Source organism: Ictidomys tridecemlineatus, unplaced genomic scaffold, assembly GCF_052094955.1.
Source record: "Ictidomys tridecemlineatus isolate mIctTri1 unplaced genomic scaffold, mIctTri1.hap1 Scaffold_50, whole genome shotgun sequence".
Classification (NCBI taxonomy): Eukaryota; Metazoa; Chordata; class Mammalia; order Rodentia; family Sciuridae; genus Ictidomys; species Ictidomys tridecemlineatus.
Window position 1 is genome coordinate 938767 of NW_027523264.1, and position 21168 is coordinate 959934.

The 21168-nt window shown below is 43.6% G+C and overlaps 1 long non-coding RNA gene and 1 pseudogene across 2 annotated transcripts in view; one reads left to right on the forward strand and one right to left on the reverse strand.

The window, feature by feature from the left end:
• LOC144373823 (protein N-lysine methyltransferase METTL21D-like) overlaps positions 1–18388 on the forward strand; it is a 51485-nt pseudogene extending 33097 nt beyond the window's left edge. The window contains exons 6-7 of the transcript XR_013433370.1: positions 1560–2778; positions 3238–18388. The product of XR_013433370.1 is annotated as a protein N-lysine methyltransferase METTL21D-like (transcript). The remainder of the gene's footprint in view (positions 1–1559; positions 2779–3237) is intronic.
• A 131-nt stretch (positions 18389–18519) lies between these two features.
• The window catches only part of LOC144373824 (uncharacterized), a 41166-nt gene continuing 38517 nt past the window's right edge, over positions 18520–21168 (reverse strand). Inside the window, exons 3-4 of the long non-coding RNA XR_013433371.1 lie at positions 20582–20711; positions 18520–19867 (exon numbers count right to left, since the gene is read on the reverse strand). This is a non-coding gene — a long non-coding RNA (uncharacterized LOC144373824). The remainder of the gene's footprint in view (positions 19868–20581; positions 20712–21168) is intronic.

Sequence of the window (21168 nt, forward strand, 5' to 3'; positions counted from 1 at the left end):
TTTTGCCTCACTGGGTACCCAATGAGGAGTGTCCCTCCCTTTTCCTAACCCATCCTCTTGGGGGGCTGTGGTAGTCTTGCCCTAAATGCACTTTTCTTCATTTTCAGAGTAGGCAAATGTGGTGTACCAAATGCATTTTTAATGACTGAGATCTGCATTGAAACATACTTTCCATCTTTGCTGGGTCATTAAGTCTTCAAACTCTTCAATATTTTAATGAATTTTATAGTCTGGTGATATGTAGGCTTGTTCATGTTATTATTCCCTTGGTGTTGCCCATGAGATGCTCCGGCAAGCGCTCACCAAAGGGGCATTTAACACATGGCACTGTTCTGAATGGGTCCTTTCCTGGCAGCACAAGCCAGACTAATCCAGTCTAAAACAAGAGGAAGGAAGGTTTCCTTATGGAAAAGCTAAATGAGTGACTAGAAAGTAAAAGAGAGTTGGAAGCAAAATCCATGAGATTTGATTTTTATGGTTTTGTTAAAATTTTTTATAATTGTCTAACCCTAATGCTAACCCTGACCCTGACCCTAACCCTAGCAACCCTTGTTTTGTTAAAATTCTTTGTGCTTTTAGGAATTCAGGAGAGCTGAACATCTTCATGGAATTAATTGAGGCAAAAGTTGCTGGTCCTAGTACATTCAAGTTACTATAACAAGATACCATAGACTGGGTAGTTTAAAACAACAGAATTTTATTTCTCACAGTTTTGGGGCTAGGAAGTATAAGACCAAAGTGCTGGAAGATTGGATGTCTGGTGAGGTCCTGCTTCCAGTCATGGTGGCACCTTCTTACTGCATCCTCATGTAATAGACAGGGCAAGGCCTCTCTCAAGGGCCTTTTTTTTAAAAGGGCACCAACACCATTCAGGAGTGACCCCATCACCTCCCACTGGCCTCCTTTTTAACACCATCACTCTGCAGGGTTGGGATTTCAACATGTGAATTTGGGAGGTGGGCTACCAACACAAACATTCTTTCTCTAGCATTGCTGGACACTCAGAAAAGGCCTGTTTGGCCAGAATGGACTCTCTCTTTTTGTCTCAGCCCAAGTCTGTCTCCTTCAGCTCTTCTGGCTATTGGAACTCATGTGCACATTAGCTAATGAGCTAGTTTCCTGCGGGGAGAAAGAGAAGCCTTGGAGTCTTGTGCACAAACCACAGGGAGGTGTTGTTGCTTCTGACTTTCAGGGACATCTCCAGAAAGTCAAACCAGTAGAACATTGAGTACTGTTCTCTCCATGGTCTGTTTTAGGTAGTTCTTTCTAAGTCAAACTGGGATCCAAGGCACATATTTTGGTATGTGCCTTAGGTATACTAGTTACAAAGATAGCAACATAGCAGACTATCCCAACAAAACCTTAACTGATGTTTTAACCCATAGAGAACCTGTGTTTTGTGTGTGTGCGTGTGTGTGCGCGTGTGTGTGTGTGTGTGTGTGTGTGTGTGTGTGTGTGTGTGTGTGTGTCACTGGGGATTGAATTCAGGGGCTCATGAATGCTAGACAAGTGCTCTACCACTGAGCTACATCCCAGACCTTTTTATTTTTTACTTTTAGGCGGGGTCTTGCTAAATTGCCCAGGCTAACCTTAAACTTGCAATCCCCCTGCTTCAGACTGGTGAGTAGCTGAGATTAAAGGTGAGCACTACTGCATCTGGCTAGAATTTGTTTATTGAACGCTCTCTTTATGTATAGATAGGTGCTGCCTAGGAGCACTTTGATCAATGTCAGACTAATATATGACAGCGATTACATGAGATAATTAACAAGAGCTGAAAAATTCATTAGTTTAAAGTGTAGTCTTTGTACTTATATTTTTTAAATTACTGTAAAATAAAATGCCCTGTTACACCAACAGTACCCTCATAAACTTGGTATTTACTGTGTTTGGTTTTGTTTTTCTTTTAAAATGGTGCTGGGAATTAAACCCAGGGTCCTGTGCATGCTAGGGAAGTGCTTTACTGCTGAGCTACATCCCCACTATTACTGTGTTTCTGGATTGGAGTGTATCAAGAGGCCAAATTAAACGATGGACCCTTACCATCAGGTTTGTGTAAATACACTACCTGTGTTCATACAATGGCAAAGCTGCCTAAGGATGCATTTATCAGAAGACATCCCCGCCATTAAGTGACACATGCTTGAATATACACAGTTCACGGCTGGGTTGCTGAGCCTTCTGTTCTGTCCCATTGGTCTATTATACTGTAGCTAAGCCAGTGCCACACTGTTGCTATTGTGGTTTTGTAATATATTTGACTGGGGAATTCATCCCTTTACTCTTCTTTTTAAAACTTTATTTATTTATTTAGTCCCTCAAAAAGAAATCCAACTGGAATTTTGATTGGCATTGTAATGAGTTTAAAGGTTAATTGTTAATATAATTAGGTCTTTAATAAAGCTATCCAATATGTCATCTTATAAGAGGTTGCCAAATCCAAAAGCATGGAATCTATTTATTCAGATCATTTTCTGTTTCCTTATTAGAGCTTAAAAAAATGTGTTCAGAAGTTTTGTGTATTCTGAGTTAATGCCTACATATTTTGTAATTCTTGTTGCTATTGTTAATGATATCTTTGTAGTAATAATTTCTAGCACTACTGTGGGTGGAGAGAGATGCTGTTGATTTTTGCAGGTCGGTCTTGTGTCTGGAAAGCTTGCAGAATCTAACTGGCTCTAATATGCTTGAATCTTTGTTATCTCTGAGTTGGTGGACATTTTGTTTTTCTGCTGCTACAGTAAGAAGCAACCCCTGCCTCTTTAGTCTCTGCAACTGGTAAGTGGTGGGGATGAGGGAAGTGATTCCCTGGGGAGGAGTGGAAATGCCTGGGCCCCTGAGATGCTGATGTCTGGGCTCCCATAGCTTCAGAGATTTGCTCTCAGGTCACTAGATGGAGAAAAGGTAGCCTAAAGTTTTGTTAAGGGGGAGGGGTACAAAAAGAGGGGAAGGGATATAGAAAGGAAGAAGAAGATGGAGAAAAGAAAAAGGAATAGAAGCTGAAGGGGCTTTTGCCCAAGTCAGTGGTCAGTATGGGACCAAGAAGAATCAGGTGCAGGGCTGGGGATGTGGCTCAAGCGGTAGCGTGCTTGCCTGTCATGCGTGCGGCCCAGGTTCCATCCTCAGCACCACATACAAACAAAGATGTTGTGTCTGCCGAAAACTAAAAAATAAATATTAAAAATTCTCTCTCTCTCTCTCTCTCTCTCTCTCAAAAAAAAAAAAAAACCTCTCAAGAAAACCTGATTTGCTTGTTTCTCATTTAAAAAAAAAAAGAAGAAGAAGAAGAATCAGGGACAGAAAAAGGGCCTTAGGTTCGAGAAGATTGGCTGGACTGAAAGACCCATAGAAGACCTAGACCTTTGGCCTCCTAATATGGGACAGGAGGGAGGAGCTCTAGCCCTGGAGACAGACTTGAGCACTGAGGATCCCCTGCCCATGCTGACCAGTTAATGGACTCTCAGCCCATCAGGAGTCATGGCACTGCTATGACCATGACACCCAAAGCTGCCAGAGCCCAAGAACTTCTCAGGGTCCCAACCTCCCACATTCCAGAGCTCCTGGAAGTCAAAGCTGAACTCACAGGGCACACAGAGGTGGGTCCCTGAGCATGGTCCCAAAGAAGTTTGTTGAGGCATGTCAGTAGCACTGGGAATGTATTACTCAGCAGCCAGATTGTTTAATGAAAAGCTATAGCTAAGTAGTTTGGAAACTTCTCTGCACTGCTGAGAGATGAACTAGGCTGCCCTCTGCCCGGCACACTCTGGGGGCACTGGAGGCAGGATGTGGTTTAACAGCCCTGATTGGTGAACCTGATTTCAGTGGCTGGCTGAGTGGCTGTAAAATCAGGAAGTGAGGAGGGTTTTGTGTTGCCTCCCAGTCCCTCCTTCAAGAGCTTGCTCTGGGTAAAATGCCAAACACACTGGTTGTGGTTGTACTTTGCTGCCTTCTTCTCCCCTTTTGCCCCTTAACTGTCTGTAATACTGTCCCAGAATCTTCAGGAGAATTTACTTTTTTGTGGAGACTGGGATGAGCACAGACATCCAGACAGATCTGTTTTTGCAAGGAAATAGATGCCCTTCATCCCACTAGGTGCCTGGCCCCCTAGGTCTCCCATGGAGACAGGCCTGTCACTGCCTGCATGAAGAGGCCAGACTCTTCTTGTCAATGTACAGGAGGGAGAAAGAGAGGGGGGTGGGAGAGAAGGGTAGAGAATGAGAGTGAGGGATAGGGGAGAAGGAGAGAGGGAGACAGAGAAACTATTTTGGCAGCAAAGAAGACAGAAAAAGGGCCAGTGAGGGATGAAATAAATTAACCTGGTCCAGTAACCCAACCCAAGGGCTTGTCAAGGGCTTCAAGGGGCCAGGCAGCCAGGCCCAGGCCAGACCCAGGCATTCCCCAAAGCCTGTGGGTTAGACTGTGTCTCTGTGTGCACTCCTCATTTCCTGCTAGGGCCTGTCTCCATTCACCAAACAACAGTGACTCAGCTTTATAAATAGGACATTTACAGTGAAAATTACAGGAAATTCTCAGAGTCTCCTGCCTGGGTTTATTTTAGGTGTGCAACTTCTCCTGTGAAGTCCCAGCTCCCTCCCCCAGCCTCTGCTTCTTGTAGCATCCTTGGATATCAGTGGAGGCAGCTCTGCTCTGTGCCTGGAAACTGCCCCAGAAGGTTTGAGAGGAATAGGACTGGAGGCATCAACCTCAGCTCTGCTCAGACACCCCTGGGTAACAGCAGGTCCCATGTGGCTGGCATTTCCATGTGGCCAGCCCTGGCACTCTGTTACTTTACTGACTCCCAGGAAGAAGGAACATTTATGTTGAACACTCTGTGGATGAGGAAATTAGAATTCAAACTCACGTCTGACTTACTCCAGATCTCCAGTAGTCCAGTTATCTTCCCATTTATTCTTTCCCCTATGACACACTTCTTGGCAGGAGGTCTTTTCAGGAAAGCCAGAGTTGACAGCTGACAGCTGCCTACACAGGGTTGACGGCTCTGCAGCTGAGGGGCTCAGTTCATGGCAGGCTTTTAGGAACTCAACGCTCTTCAAATATTTGCTCAACAACTCCCAGTGTGCTCTGGAATGAGCAGTAGGAGCTGCCCTTGCTGAGTCACTGAAGGCTGAGGCATCTGCCCAAAAATGTCTTCCTTGTGACTCCTAGCTTCTACTCCCTCATAATTAGCCAGGGTCTTTCTTGCCAATGGGCCTGGGTGACAAGGGAGGGCTCTGCTGCCAGGCCACAAGACCTGGTGGCATCCTACCACATTCTGCGGAGGAAGCTAGTACTCTCACATCTTGGTCCACCAGTTGGTACTACCAATACTTCTGAGCTACAGAATTGTATTTCCAACAATCTGTGTCTATTCTCTCCCTTGATGCCCCTAAGTTTCTAAGTTAATCAAGTTCAAAACAGCATCCAAACTGTTTTGTCTTCTTATGTTCTCTTTCAGTTAATGGCTTCACCATGTACATTATAGTCACTCTATTTGGAATCCTCTACTTCTCTCCTCCTCATATTCCTGTGTGTGATTCTCCCTCCTTGTATCTTTTCTTTCTTTTTTGATACCAGGGTCTCTTAACCACTAAGCCACATCCTCAACCTTTTTTAATGTTTTATTTTGAGACCAGGTCTTACTAAGTCCTTAGGGCCTCTCTAAGTTGCTGAAGCTGGCTTTGAACTTGCAATAGTCCTGCCTCAGCCTCCTGAGTCACTGGGATTACAGGTGTGCACCACCTGTATCTTTAGTTTCATGCGGTCAAATCACTCCTTACCTCCTGAGGCCTATGCTATTTCTTTTTGTTTGTTTATTTCAATGCTGTGTGTAAGCACACCTCTTCTCTCTCTGCCCTTTTCTTACTCAAGAGTAGACACATGATCCCAGCTGAGCTATTTAGAGCCATTCCCCAGGATTTTTCAAAAGGAAGCAGAGGTTAGACACCTCTTTCCTTCCCCACCCTCTTTTCTTACAAGAGATTGAACCAAGGGTGCTTTGCCACTGAGCCATATCCCTAGCCCTTTTTATTTATTTATTTATCATTTTGAGACAGGGTCTCTCCAAGTTGCTGAAGGCCTCACTAAGTGGCTGAGGCTGGCCTCAGACTTGCAATTCTCCTGCCTCAGCTTTCCCCAGTCACTTGAATTGCAAGCCAGTGCCACGGCTGGGCTGACACATCTTTTCTCTCTAGATGCCAGCTGGAATGCTGGGGGGGTCCCAAGAAGCTAGTCCATGTGCCAGGCTGCCCAGGGAAGACCAACTACAGTGGGGACAGAGGAGGCGCTGTTGCAGGGAGCAACTGTGGTGAGTGATGCAGAAGGTTATCAGGAGACAGAGACCCTAACCCAGTGGTCCAAAGCAGGCTCCATCTTCCCTCCAATCCATCCTCCACAGGGTCCCAGAATTTCCTTCCATTTTCCCTAATTTTTTGTTTTTATAAAGGTGAAATTATAGGGAAGTGCTGACTTTGATCACTTTGTTAAGATGGATATCTGCCAGCTCTCTTCATTCTAAAGGTCCCATTTTTCCCTGGTCATCTGAGAATATTTAAATAAACATATATTCCCATGCCCTTTTCTTTAGCAACAATCCCCACAGGTTACTGCAAAGAAGGCCAGGTGACACTTGCCCACACAGGGGTCACACTGGAGAGAGCCCTGAGCTTGGGAAATTAGATTCCTAATGGGCGGTAAGTCTCCTGAGCTGTTCTGTGGGAGACACCATCTTTATGACACTGGACACTAAGCTGCCTGCACTTTGCTCCAGAGGGAGACATTACCTCTGTTTTCTAAGACTATTTGCTATACAAACATTCTTAGAAAGATAGTCCAGGCAGCAAGTACCTCAGTTTGCAAGACATCCACAAATGTGAGAGGCAAAAGAGAGCTGTATTCTGACAGATCCTGAAAAATTATCTTTCTTTCCACCTCACAATCCAATCACAGTTCATGTCTGTTGCTCTGCAGTAGTTCTCTCCATCCTCAGTGGTGGATGCTTCCCAATGTAACTGTGTTTCCCATCTTCTCTCTAGCAAGAGGCTTTCAGTGTAAGCAGTATATGCAGCTTCTGGCAAGTGCCCCTTGAGGATGGACACCATGCCTTTCTCTTTCTTTCTTCCTGCAACATAAATATTCAGCTTCCCTAGGACACTTTCTAATCCTGTCATCTACTTTATTCTTTTCCATACCAGAAAACAGCTCTTGACACATTCTTTATTTTATTTTGTATGTTATCTGTCTCTTATTAAAATTTGAACTCTATGAACAGTGTTGATACATCACAGTAGATTAGTGTCAATGGTTAAAATATTAAAATATTTCTGTACCAGTTTTGGTTACTAGTCACTGCCCCAAAGTCCCATATACCTCCCACGGCACTTTCCAGGTTCTAACTGCCTTAGTCTGTTTGTGATGCCATAAAAAATTACCATAGTCCAGGTGGTTCTGGAGGTTGGGAAGTGTTCCAATTCCCTAAGCTTTCCATCCAGTTCTGGAAGCTAGGGAGTCTAAGGTCAAGATGCCAACTGATTTTGTCCTGGTAAAATTTCTCTTTCTGGCTGTTTTTCTCCAAGTCTTCTCATGATAGATGAAAAAGAAACAGAGAGAGTGCACACAAGTGCACACTAGTGTCTCTTCTCATAAAAGCACTAATGTCATCAGATCAGATCCCACCCTCATAACCTCATCTAAACCTAAACACCTCCCAAAGCCTTCATTGGAAGTTAGGGATTCAACATTCGAATTTTGAGAGAACATGATTTAGTCCATTGTACCAACTACATAGTCATCGATTTTCACAGCAGGGAGCTCCCAGGACCCCACCTCTCCATTAGGACCAGTGATGTTCTGATTAATCCGAGTTCTGATTAACCTCACATGCCTGGAACATGCTCCTTAAATACTTATTGAGTTAGTGCATGATAGACTCTAGGGTGGCTCCAAGCCTTCCCGTTGTCCATTTCAACAACAGGAGCTAGAATCAGATTTTTAAGTAAATAAAGATCAAAGCTGGAAGTGATGCATGGGTGCCTATAGTCCTAGCTATTCAGGAGACTGAGGCAGAAGGATCATAACTTATGAGGCCAACCTGGGAAACTTTGCAATACTCTGTCTCAAAATAAAAAATTTAAAGGGCTAGGGGCATAGCTTAGGGGTATATCACCCCTGAGTTCAATCCCCAGAAAATAATAATAATAATAAATAAAAATCAAAGATGGTGGAATGAGATGGACATCATTATCCTAGGTACATATATAATTGCATGAATGGTGTAACTCTACTTCATGCACACCAGAGAAGTGAAAAATTCTTTATATTGTACAATGAATCAAAGAGCTTTCTACTATTATGTATAACTGATTAGAATAAATAAATATAAAGAAAACTCCAAGCAGTATTTCTTTGCTATTTTTTATTCTTAGTTATTCAAAACATTACAAAGCTCTTGACATATCATATTTCATACATTTGATTCAAGTGGGTTATGAACTCCCATTTTTATCCCATATACAGATTTCAGAATCACATCGATTACACATCCACGTTTTTACATACTGCCATACTAGTGTCTGTTGTATTCTGCTGCATTTCCTATCTTCTACTATCCCCCCTCCCCTACCCTACCCTCCCATCTTCTCTTTCTACCCCATCTACTGTAATTCATTTCTCTCTCTTGTTTTTATTCCCTTTCCCCTCACTTCCTCTTATATGTAATTTTGTATAACAATGAGGGTCTCCTTCCATTTCCATGCAATTTCCCTTCTCTCTCTCTTTCCCTCCCACCTTTTGTTCCTGTTTAATGGTGGTCTTCTTCTCATGCTCTTCCTCCCTGCTCTGTTCTTAGTTGCCCTTCTTATATCAAAGAAGACATTTGGCATTTGTTTTTTAGGGATTGGCTAGCTTCACTCAGCATAATCTGCTCTAATGCCATCCATTTCCCTGCAAATGCCATGATTTTGTCATTTTTGAGTGCTGAATAATAATTCATTGTGTATAAATGCCACATTTTTTTATCCATTCATCTATTGAAGGACATCTAGGTTGGTTCCACAGTCTAGCTATTGTGAATTGTGCTGCTATGAACATCGATGTAGCTGTATCCCTATAGTACGCTCTTTTAAGGTCTTTGGGGAATAGTCTGAGAAGGGGAATAGCTGGGTCAAATGGTGGTTCCATTCCCAGCTTTCCGAGGAATCTCCATACTGCTTTCCAAATTGGCCGCACCAATTTGCAGTGCCACCAGCAATGTACAAGTGTACCCTTTTTCCCACATCCTCGCCAGCACGTATTGTTGTTTGACTTCATAATGGCTGCCATTCTTACTGGAGTGAGATGGTATCTTAGGGTGGTTTTAATTTGCATTTCTCTGACTGCTAGAGATGGTGAGCATTTTTTCATGTACTTAATTGATTGTATGTCCTCCTCTGAGAAGTGTCTGTTCAGGTCCTTGGTCTATTTGTTGATTGGGTTATTTGTTTTCTTGTTGTTTAATTTTTGAGTTCTTTATATACTCTGGATATTTTTTTAGAAATATTTAATTTTTTAGTTGTAGTTGGACACAATACCTTTGTCTCACTTATTTAGTTATTCTTTTTAATGTGGTGCTGAGGATCAAACCCAGGATCCTGCACATTCGAGGCGAGCGCTCTACTGCTAAGCCACAACCCAAGCCCCTTTGCTGTTTTTTTCAAAAGAGAGAGAGAGAGAATTTTAATATTTATTTTTTAGTTTTCGGCAGACACAACATCTTTGTTTGTATGTGGTGCTGAAGATCGAACCTGGGCCACATGCATGCCAGGTGAGCGCGCTACTGCTTGAGCCACATCCCCAGCCCCCTTTGCTATTTTTAAACAAATAATTTCTTATACGTGTGTGTGTGTGTGTGTGTGTGTGTGTGTGTGTGTGTGTGTGTATGCCAGGAATGCTTAACCACTGAACAACATTCCCAGCCCATTTAATTTTTATTTTGAGACAGGGTCTCGCTAAGTTGCTCAAGGCCTTTATTAAGTTGGTGGGGCTGGCCTCAAACTTGTGATCCTCCTGCCTCAACCTTCCAGGTAGCTGGGATTATAAGTGTACACCACCACTCTCAGCTCTTATACCTTTTTCAAGTCCTTCCTGGTCCAATTCCATCCTACTCCCATGAAGAAGAGAAAGTTACTGAGTAGAAACATAGAAGGGGAAAACATTTGAGACGAGTCATTGCTAGAACTTTCAATATATTAACCAAGGGAAATGAGAAGGCCAAAGAAGCAACACAGCAACAGTGACAGGGTCAGTCCATCTGTCAACTCAGATCCACACACACCTCGCTGACCTTGCCTTTCAGGGGTTCCAAGGAGATGCAATGGTTCAAAAGCATATATCTATTCTATTTTTTAAAATGTGCAAACCCAGCCAGTCATGGCGGCACACACTTGTAATCCCAGTGGCTTGGGAGGCTGAGGCTAGGAGGATTACGAGTTCAAAGCCAGTCTCAGTAACTTAGTGAGTCCCTGAGCAACTTAGTGAGAACCTGTCTCTAAATAAGATATTTTAAAAAGAGCTAGGATGTGGCTCAGTGGTTAAGCACCCCTGGATTCCATTACCAGTACCCCTCCCACCCACATCCACTCCCCAAAAAACACTATGCAAACTGTGCGAACCAAGCAATTATTTGTTCTGCAATCTACCTTTGAGAAATTCTTAAACTTATGCATGGGGAGGCATTGCTTGCAGCAGCAAAAGATTAAATAACGTAGTTGTTCAACAGTAGGAAACAACTCAAATGTGTTGCTACAGCACACTGTGGAAAACCATTTAACAATTAAAAATGATGAATTGATCTATTAGACCAATATGAAAAGATCCTTGCAGATTTGTTTTGGAGAGAAAAATGGCAACTTAAAAAATAATATTTGCAGAATTTTTTTTCTAGTACTGGAGTTCAACCCAGTGGTGCTTTACTACTGAGCTACATTCACAGCCCTTTTTGTATTTTTTTTTAATTTTTTGAGATAGGGTCTTGCTGAGTTGTCAGACTGGCTTTGAACTTGTGATTCTCCTGCCTCAGCCTCTTAAATTGCTGAGATTATAGGCATGTGCCATTGTATCCGGCTAGAGGATTTGTATTATTATTTGTGTATAATTGTCCCCAATATTTTCTTTTAAAAAATCTTCCATAAAATGTTATTAATTTAAGCATACAGGATGTGTTTGTTATTTATTCTCCATGCAGTATTTGAAATAAATTTATTTATTAATTCAACAAATATTTGTTGAGCATATACTACATGACAAACACTGTACTGAAGACTGATAAGTGACATGGATCTAACTGAACAAGACAGGTAGCAACCTGCCCTCCTGGAGCTTAATATTTGTGCAGAATACAATACAAGCAACAAAACAAATGCATTATTACAAATTATGATGCACAATATGAAGAAAACACAGAAACAGGTTGGGGCTGCCTTGTATAAGAGCAGGAGAGTAGAACTATCTGAGGAGGTGGGCTGTGCATGGCCCTAAAGATGGGAAAGACAGCCAGGAGAAGAGCATCTGGACGGAGGCCCCAAAACTGTTAGAACAAGTACTGGCTGTAAATTTTGATAAGTCCATTTAATAAACAAATGAAAATGTGACCCTGGCTGGGGTGGGAGAATCAGTTTCCACACCAGGGGCTCATTACCCCTACCCACGGCAGATGGGAAACCCCACAAGATTATGACCTCTGTCCTGGGACGTGCTTAGTATCTGCATTGGGCCAGACAGGATGAAAGACCCTGCCAAAGGCACCAGGGGCTCCCTAGTAGGCAGAGAAGACTCTGCTGTGCCTATACAGAGATGCCACCCCAACACGCCTCACTCCAGCCTTCCTTGTCACCCAACCCAAGCCCCTTTCAGGGGTAAAGAACAATGGCAGAATGTGGGCTTCCCTCTGCCAATGTACCTGGCCAGGGAGGAAGGGGATGGCAGGAGGTGGGAATACAGACTTGGTGAGGTTCCCAGTCCAGTACAGATGGCATGTCCCATTTTCCCATCTAACTTCACTTAAAGAACACAGATTCAAGATGGTGACAACAGTGCATTACACCCAGGCACATGGCTCCTTCCGGGAGCTGGGTCCCAGGTGACTGCACTGTCTCAGGCTCCTCGGGCCAGCCCTGCTCAGAACTGACAGGAAGCAAGCCTCTTACAGTGAGCAGAGACAGGGTCTGAGATGGGGCAGGGGCCAGAAAATGGGTCACTGAAAAGACTTTTAGTTCAGGGAAGCCACCAAAGAGAAGAAGGAGAGACATGACTACTGATGGCAGGGGAAAAATAGAGACTCAAACTCTGGCAGAGGCCACAGAAGAGAGACAGATGGATGTGAGACATTGTTTTGGAAATAAGGAGGAAGAAGTGGGAGGTGAGGAGGTCAGGAGGTATGAATCCTGAGAGAGGGAAGGTTGAACTAGGCAGGTGTTGAAGTCACAGGGAAGGAAGACACACACTGTGGGCTGGAGGAAGTGAGGGAAGCTCCAGAAGCCCATCTCAGAGCTGCCTCTCAGCTGGTGTCCTGCCATTGATTCTGCAAACTGTCCTTCTTGGTCACATTGTTTTTGTGTCCTGTGAAGCAGGCAGAGGGAGCTGAGCATCTCTCTGTTGCCCTAGCAAGTCATATCTCACAAGCCCAATCTTACCCAGCAGATAGTAGCCCAGAGGTTCAAGTTGCAGCCTGCGAAGTTTGCACAAATCTACCAATCCTTCCTCCTATGGCCCTATCTCTTAAAACTGCATCAGAGTGGGACAGACGTGAGCCCACAGAAGAGAGTGAGGACCAAGGATGGACAGGAGGGGGAGCAAGTGGGTATGGATGAGAAATCAACCTGCACCTTGGTTACCTTGAGGGCTAAGCCTGTCCTTCCTGTTGCCCAAACCCCTCCCCCTTCTTAGTTCTGAGGACTATAGGAGGAGAGTGCATGCACTGTTCTAAGTAAAGAGCTACAGTGTGTTTCCATCTGCATTCAAATACCAATTGAGCAGAACTTCAAGGCCTTCTTTCTGTAAACCATTAAACCAATAAGAAATTTCTAACCAGGGTAGAATCACAGAGAAGTAAGAGGGTAGGGAGACAAGAGGATGAAGGAAGAGGGGGAGGTTGGTGGTAGAGCTCTGGTAAGAGCAGCTGCCAGCTGTCCAGGCTCCTGGCAGGCTCCTGGCTGGGATCAGTGGCCATGGAGAAGCATTCTTACAGGCTTCGCTAATGCACACACAGAAGGGGAGGAAGTGAAGTCCTGATTTGACCTAACCATGGGGCCCTCTCTAATCACTATTAAAAGCAGTCATTTCCACCCTCCCTGGTGGCACTGGAGTGCTGGAAAAGATTAACGGGAAGAAATTCAACTAAAACCAATTCTTCAACCTATTCATTTAGAATAGCCAAAGAGAAAAAAAGCCTGCAAAAGAACAAAAACTCTTGCTTTTATTTTTCTTCAAATTATTGAATCATTCTCTTTGTTCCCAGTGTTTTCTAAGAGTAATGTCTGACTCTGGGCCTACGATAAAAAATTCTCTAGACATTTGATGGAGGACAATCAGCCTGATGGGACCCAGCTTTTCTCACAGTGCCTGTGGGAAGTTGATAAGAATGCCAAGAAAAAATAAGTTTGGGAAGCACTGGGTTAGAAGGAATAAAACAGATTTCTTTACTATAAAGCTTTAAACATTTTCATATGCAATGGGACTCTTCAGAAGGGTGTGGAAGCTTGGGTTGATTTCCTACTTGACAACATTCTTCACTGCACTTCTTTGCCCAAAGAAGAAACAAACTCAGAAGAGCTGTTCCTTCTGTGATTTCCTCTTATGGCATCCTGAAACAAAGAAGGGTATGATTCATTGGATGGTCCCCAATTCACTGGGCCATAGCAGATCCTCTGGAATAAGTTTCCATGGTATGCTTCTGGAAGGCCTACAGAGGAAGGGGTGGGGAGGTGGCAATCAGAAGTGCAAGGTTCTACTTCAGGTTCTAAAAGCTACATGAGCTTCTGGGTCTCATTTTCAACTCTGAAAAAGATATGTTCACTAGGACAACGTAAGTCAAGTTTCTAGGGGCTGGAATATAGCTCAGTAGTAGAGCACTCACCCAGCGAGCAGGAGGCCCTGAGTTTAATCTTTAGAAATGCTTTTAAAAAATAAAAAGTCAAACATCTAATACTATTGCATAGCACATGTGATACATGGCCCCTATATGTCATAAACAGTCATATTTTTAAAATGAGGAAGGGAAATATTCCACTATCAAAATCTAGATTATGACAAAGAGTTCTCACCTCATACCCAATAATAGAACCCTCTCGCCTCCATTCAGCCTAAAAAATAAATAAATATACCATAAATGTCCTAGGTGAGCACAGTCACGCCAGGGCCCACAGCCTCGGTTCCTCACTCTTCTGCTAAAGCAACCCAGGACTCAGCTGGGAGCTCCTTGGATGACCAGTGTCCCCCTGAAGGAGTTAATGGCTCCAGGGAACACTTCAATGAGAACTTCCACATGCGCCAGACACCCAGCCTGCCCCAGACTGGTGATCTCCAGTCTCCATGCTTAGGTAGATGCCAAGAGCATTGAGCTTTTTCTTGCCCAGAGCCCTGGCTGAGACTCAGAGCAGCTGGTAGACAGCTGACCTAGGGCTTCTCTCTCTTATCCACTGAGGCTTTTTTTTTTTTTTTTGGTATAGATGCCCTACATCTTAGAAAAGGAATCCAGAACTTTCCCTGGAAATATTTCTACCAAGACAGGGAGGGGCTCAGAACCCACTGAAACTATAAGGTGTTGCTGACCTCACTCCTCCTGCCAGCAGAAAAAGACTAGGTCATTCTGGCTGTTTTCTCAGAAGAAAGGCTGAGAGGGCTGAAAGAGAACCAGAGTAGGCAGGGGCACCCAGCTAGATGACGCACCTCCTGTGGGCTGAGCACCAGCAGAGAGTGGGTAGGAGACAGGCATGGGACCACAGGAAGGAGAGAGGATATTTTCTTGACTTGGGGGCTGCCTAGGGATAAAATATCCCTTGGGCCACTTTAAACCTGACAGTTCTCTGGAACTGAACTATGAAAGTCCTAACTTTTGAGATGTTGCAATTACGGTGGTCACAATTCCTGGTATTGGTTTGGAAGAATGATTACTTGATGAGTGTGTCTGGAATGGCTTCCTGGAGGAGTGGCTTTTGAACCACGTTGTAGGTCTGTGCTTCTTATTTGCTGATGTGCACAGGAAGCACTGACGGCCTGCTTCAGCAGGGCTGGGGAAGGGCCTGTGATTCTGCATTCAAAACAAGCTCCCAGGTAATGCTGATACCTTGCATCAGCTATAAAAGATATAGCTAAGAGTTGCCCCATACAGGGGGTCAATCAGGAGGACATTCCTGACACCAGGCAAAAAGAGCAAAGGGGAAAATGAGATGTACCTTAGAGAGCAAGGTGTGTGGGGAAAGAGTAGAGGAGGCAGGGAAGATGAGGAGGACCTTGCCTGACAGGGGACAAGGGACACATGAGAAGGGCAGGGAGAGTGAACCACAAAGTTTAACTTTATCCTGTGGATCACAGCTATTCTCCAGGTGCATGTCCAGGCTCTATCAGAATCCTTGGGCACCAATTAAAGGCATGCTTCTGTTGGTCCCCACCCAGCAGAATATCAGATTTATTGGATATAGAAAGGGATTCAGAAATCTGCATTTTTTAAAACAATATTTTTTCTTTTTAAAAGACAGGTTCTTACTGTGTTACCCAGGCTGGCCTCAAACTCCTGGGCTCAAGCAATCCTTCTGCCTCAGCCTTCCGACTAGCTGGGACTAGAGGCATGTGCTACCAAAACCAGCAGAATCTGCATTTAAAAAACAATAATCTCTATTGATTTTATTTTTTTTTATTCTAGAATTGGGCAACACTTTATTCCATGAAAAAGAATAAAGTACAAGAAATCTGTACTTTTAAGAAGCTCTCTACATGATTTGCATGCAGTTTGGTAACCAGTGGTGGGAATTAACATATTTCAGACAGGGGAAAGGCCAAGGTTAGATTAGCATATTGACAGATCCCCTGGAAAGCAGAGGAGGGTAGAAGGTTGGTGGATGGGGACAATGTGGCTATGTAGACCAGAGAAACCAAGGACTTGGACCAGAATTCTGGCAATAGAAATGAAGAGGAGAGTAACCCAAAAAATATCCACCAATGATTCATCCTCTCATTGCTCACTGGTGAACTGCCAGTCAGGGGTATGTGAGGGCAAGAGAGGTGATGAGTGCAATTTTAGATCTGCCAAGTTTGGTGGACATCCAGGTAGGGAAGACCATTGGGCAAATGGCTATGAGAATCTGAAGATCAGAGGCAATGACCAGCTCTGGCTCTGGATTTTAGAGCCTGTGACCTAAAGTATCACATTAAACTTTGTGTTGCCAGCAGTAAGCATTTCAGATTTTCCCAGAAACCATTCCTAGGGGAAAATGGCGATTAGAGTCCTCCTTCTGCCAGGAGTAAATACTGTTACCAGCAGTGATGTTGATTGTCCCAAGTACAGAGGGCAGATGCTTCCTGGAGAAGCTTGAGCAATGGGGAACTTACATAAGTTCTCCCCTGAAGACTTGCAGGCCTCTAAGGTGGTGAGGGTAGCCTCCCAGTATCAGCTGAAAAGAACAGAGGACCTCATAACAGGATCTACAAATATCTCTTTCTGCTATGATTTGATCTTGTAATGTACATTTTCAGACTCCAAGAGCAAACTATGGCAAACATGCTAGTGTCAGCTTCTGGAACACTCCACCAGGTTGCAGTGACTGTCCCTACCCAGTTAACTGGAAAAGACAAACAAGGACTTGGATATCTATGCTGCCGTGCTGCATAACCATCTAAATAAACAAGGCTTAGTGGAAGAGCTGACACTGTTATATTTTAAAGGAGTAATAGAAGTTGGGTATGTGAAATAATGGAATGAGGGAGAAGAAGGATTCTAGGTAGAAGAAACAGACCATGCCAGGCACAGGCTGATGGGATCAGGGAACAAAAAAATTAGGCATGGCTGGAGCAAAGGGCAGATGGGGGACAAGGACAGGAAACAGATCTAACACATGGGAAGGCAGAGCCTGTCATGAAGGGCTCCCTGATATGCAAAGACAATGAATTTAATATTATCTAGAAAACTCTAAAATGCCAGTTTAAGGAGGGGCACTAGCTCTGAGGTCTGAGTTTGGGTGAGGAATGTGCAGGAGTTTTGATCGTCCAGGCATGAAGGAGACTGAACCAAGACAAAACAGGCTCAATCCTCAGGACTGCCTGCTGGTCCATTTCCCAAATTTATCTCTGCTTTTCCTCCTCCTGGCAGCCAGCACCCAGAGCAAGCCACCATGTTCTCTGTCCTGGGCTCCTGCTGCCACCCCCTGACAGGTCTTGCTATTTCCATACTTTTCTTCACAGCCTGTTGTCTATGAGGCAGCCAGAGGGACCTTTTAATAATGTAAGTTGTACTGTGTCCCTTGTCTGCTTGAAACCCTTCAGTGGCTTTCATGAGCTGGGCTGGGAGTATGGTCCAATCTTCTTCCCCTAGTTCACTTGATATGGCCCCTCCTGCCTGTCTACCCTCTTCCTAACCCTCCTGCTCTGTCTTTGTCTAAACCCCTAACATACACTCATTTCTAGTTCTTAAACATGCTCAGCTCATCCCCCTTCTAGAGCTTTTACTAGATCTTCCTCCTGCCTAGACCTTACACAGCTGGACATTTCTTGCCTTTTAGGATATTTAAATATCATTTTCTCAGAGAGATTTTCCCTGACAACTCCCTCAATCTATAGGTCATTTTCTGTCAAGTCATCCTGTTTCAATTCTCCGAGCAGCTCTTATTACCTAGTATTTTCCCATTTTTGTATATTTAATGTCTCTCTCCTCTTTAGGAGATAATCTTCAAAATGGCCACCCTTACTTTCTCCTCTCACTGTACATTTACGTTACTCTACTTGTCAAGAAGCGAGGCTTATTTCTTCTTCCGCTGAATCTGGACTGGACTTACTATTTCTTATTACTTTCTCTGAATGACAGAATGAGGCAGAAAGGATGCTGGGTCTAACTTTTACCTGGCCTGTTCACTTTCGATTTTACTCTTGGAAACTAGCTACCATGTAACGAGTCTGACTACCTTAAGACCGCCATGTTGTAAGAAATTGCAGGCTTTTCATGGAGTCAGAGAGGACATGTTTAGGAGCATATAAAAGAGACATGAGTGATGGACCCATCAGCCCACACCAGCTATCCACTGCCTGTAGATGAGTGAATGACCCCAATGATGCCAATGACACAGTTCAGCAGAAGAGTTGCCTAACCTGGTCCTGACCCAATTCTGGAAGAGATTTTTGAAGCTTAATAAATTCTTATTATTTAAAGACACTAAGTTTTGGAGAGGTTCATTACACAGCAATAGGTCACTGCAACCTCCTCCCAATACAGTGAAGGTTTATGTGTGGTGCCAGGCACTGCTGGGCACACGTGTGGAGTCAATAGATATTTGCTGAATATGATTTTGTTGTTGTTGTTTTTGTTTTTTTGGTTTGTCTTGGGAATGAAATCCAGGGCCTCACACTTGCTAGGCAAGTGCTCTGTCACTAAGCTACACTCCTGGCTCTGAATGTGTGAATTCAGGGAAAATGGATTTGTCCATTGTCCATGGGTCTTTATAAACAAAAATGCTAAATGTCTTACAGTATTATTGCCGGAAACCAAGGAACTGAAGGGAATTGAAGTTAGGAAATGGGATTTGAGGCCAGGCACAATGGCCCACACCTACAATCCCAGAGACTCAGGAGACTGAGGCAGGATGATCACAAGTTCAAGGGTAGTCTCAGAAATTTAGCAAAACCCTGCCTAGAAAAAATAAATAAATAAAAGGAGCTAGGGATATAACTCAGTGGTATAAATGCCCTGGGTTGAATCCCCTATACCAAAAGAAGAAAGAAAAGAAAAGGAGAGGGTGTGGTTTGGAGCTTAACATTTCAGTTCTGAGTTTTGAGAACGCATAAGACATAGTCACAGCTGAAGTGGTGGAGAGAGGAGGTCACTGAAGTTGAGGAGGTAAACAAATTTGAGGTTAGGATACTGGCTGAGACAAAAAAAAAATATTCAGCTTATCCAGGAAGATGGCAGGACTGGAGCTGGGGAGAGGTACTGGAAGGTTCTACCTGAGAGCCATGAGAGGGCATAGGACAGGTGGAATCCATGGAATTATCAAGCTTCAAAAAGGCAAAAAGGATTCAGTGAAGGATCTGTGGGAGCAGATAGAACAGGAAACTCAGGGGGAAAGAGGACAACCCAGCACCATCCTCAGCAATGGCTATCAGGTCACCTTCAGGGGCAGATGAATGAGGTGGGGCTTTCACAGCATTGCAGCCAAGCACAGATTAGGCTCCATTCTGGGCAGATGAGAAGCATACTCAGATGAGATCACCAGGAAGATTAACTGGCCTCTGATTTTGGCTGGCCCCGAAGGGTAAAACAAAACAAAACAAAAAAATGGTTTCCTTGCCAGCATATCCAGAAGATAGATAATGTTTGCTATTGGCAGTGGAATCAGCAAACTGAGACCTTGGCTCAAGAGTCCAAATGAAACTATGGTGAAAAGATGCAGGCAGGGCTGTGGGTAAGCCCAAGTCAGTAAGCCCCCAAATGGCCTGCAGATGGTAGACGCTGAACAGAGAGGGAGGAGCAGCAGGCTGAGTCCTGGGGTGAGAAAGAATGGGGCTCACCTGGACTGCTGTGTACCCCTAAACTTGTCCTCACAGGAAGGGTTGGCATGGATGGTCAGAGTTAGCTATTTGGAACCAGTGCTCAGTCTGGAAAGGCAAGATGGTCTGAGTTGATTCTCTTCAAATCCTATGAAAAAATAAACTTAATAATGATCCTTTCATATTATAAAAAGTAGACACATTTAATGTTAAAAACTGTTTTCAAATCCCCAAAGCAGAAAGGCCTTCCCCTTCTGCCTCCCTCTACACACATAAAAAATGAGCATGGATAAGAAATAATCCTTAACATACTATTAAATTCTCATTTTAATAACCCAGTCACAGCTTTTGGGCTATTCTATTTCCTGCCTTGATATTCCAGTCCGAAGAAACCAAGCAGAGAACGGTGACAGAACTAGAACTATTAAATTCTCATTTTAATAACCCAGTCACAGCTTTTGGGCTATTCTATTTCCTGCCTTGATATTCCAGTCTGAAGAAACCAAGCAGAGAACGGTGACAGAACTAGAACTAAATAATGGACTCCTTCAAGTCCTTGCAGTATATCATTCAAACTGAAAGGCATTTATTAAGCTCCAACCCATTAGTCAGGTCTCTCTCAGTTTCAAGTGAGTGAAACCAACATAAGCTGGCTTAGGCCAAGTAGGAAATTTATTGGTTCATATTTTAAAAGAACAAGAAGAGGAATGAAAGAAAGAACAGAAACAAATAGAAGATCAGCTCAATCAGATGTTGGCAGGAATCTCATCTCATCATTTCAGCCCTGCTTTTTTAGTATCAGTTTTTTCCCAGGCAGGGTTTCCCAACTGATGACCAAGTTAACAGCACAAGGAAAAAGTACCTCCTTTTTGAAGCAAAATTCTGAGGCATATTCTCATTGGTTATGCTTGAGTCACATGCCCATCCTTAAACCAATCATGGCCAGGAGGATGCAGTTCTCTCATTGACCAGGTCAGATCACACATCCACACCTGGAATAGTGAGGTGATGTTAGTCCCAAGCAAGCTACATACATAGTTGGGTCCTCAAATAAAAGTTGCAGTTACCAGATAAAAGGGCATGGCATGCAGGGTAATTTCAAATAGGTGGCTAGACACAGCAGACTTCATGGACCTGCAACCATGGACCATGGGCCAGACTCATGGCCTGGCTCTTAGAAAGGATTAATGCAGCTCTGTTTTGAAATTCTTAATACTTCTTAATAATTTAATATTTTTTAAAACATTTTTTAGTTGTAGGTGGATACAATACTTTTATTTTTTATTTTTATATGTGGTGCTGAGGTTCAAATCCAGTGCCTCAAGCACAGTAGGTGTGTGCTGTACCGCTGAGCCACAACCCCAGTCCCAATAATTTAAGTTTGTGAATTTTAAAGAATTTTTAAGCTTCAAAATTATTAGAATAATAATTAAAAGTAGGAGGCTTGCA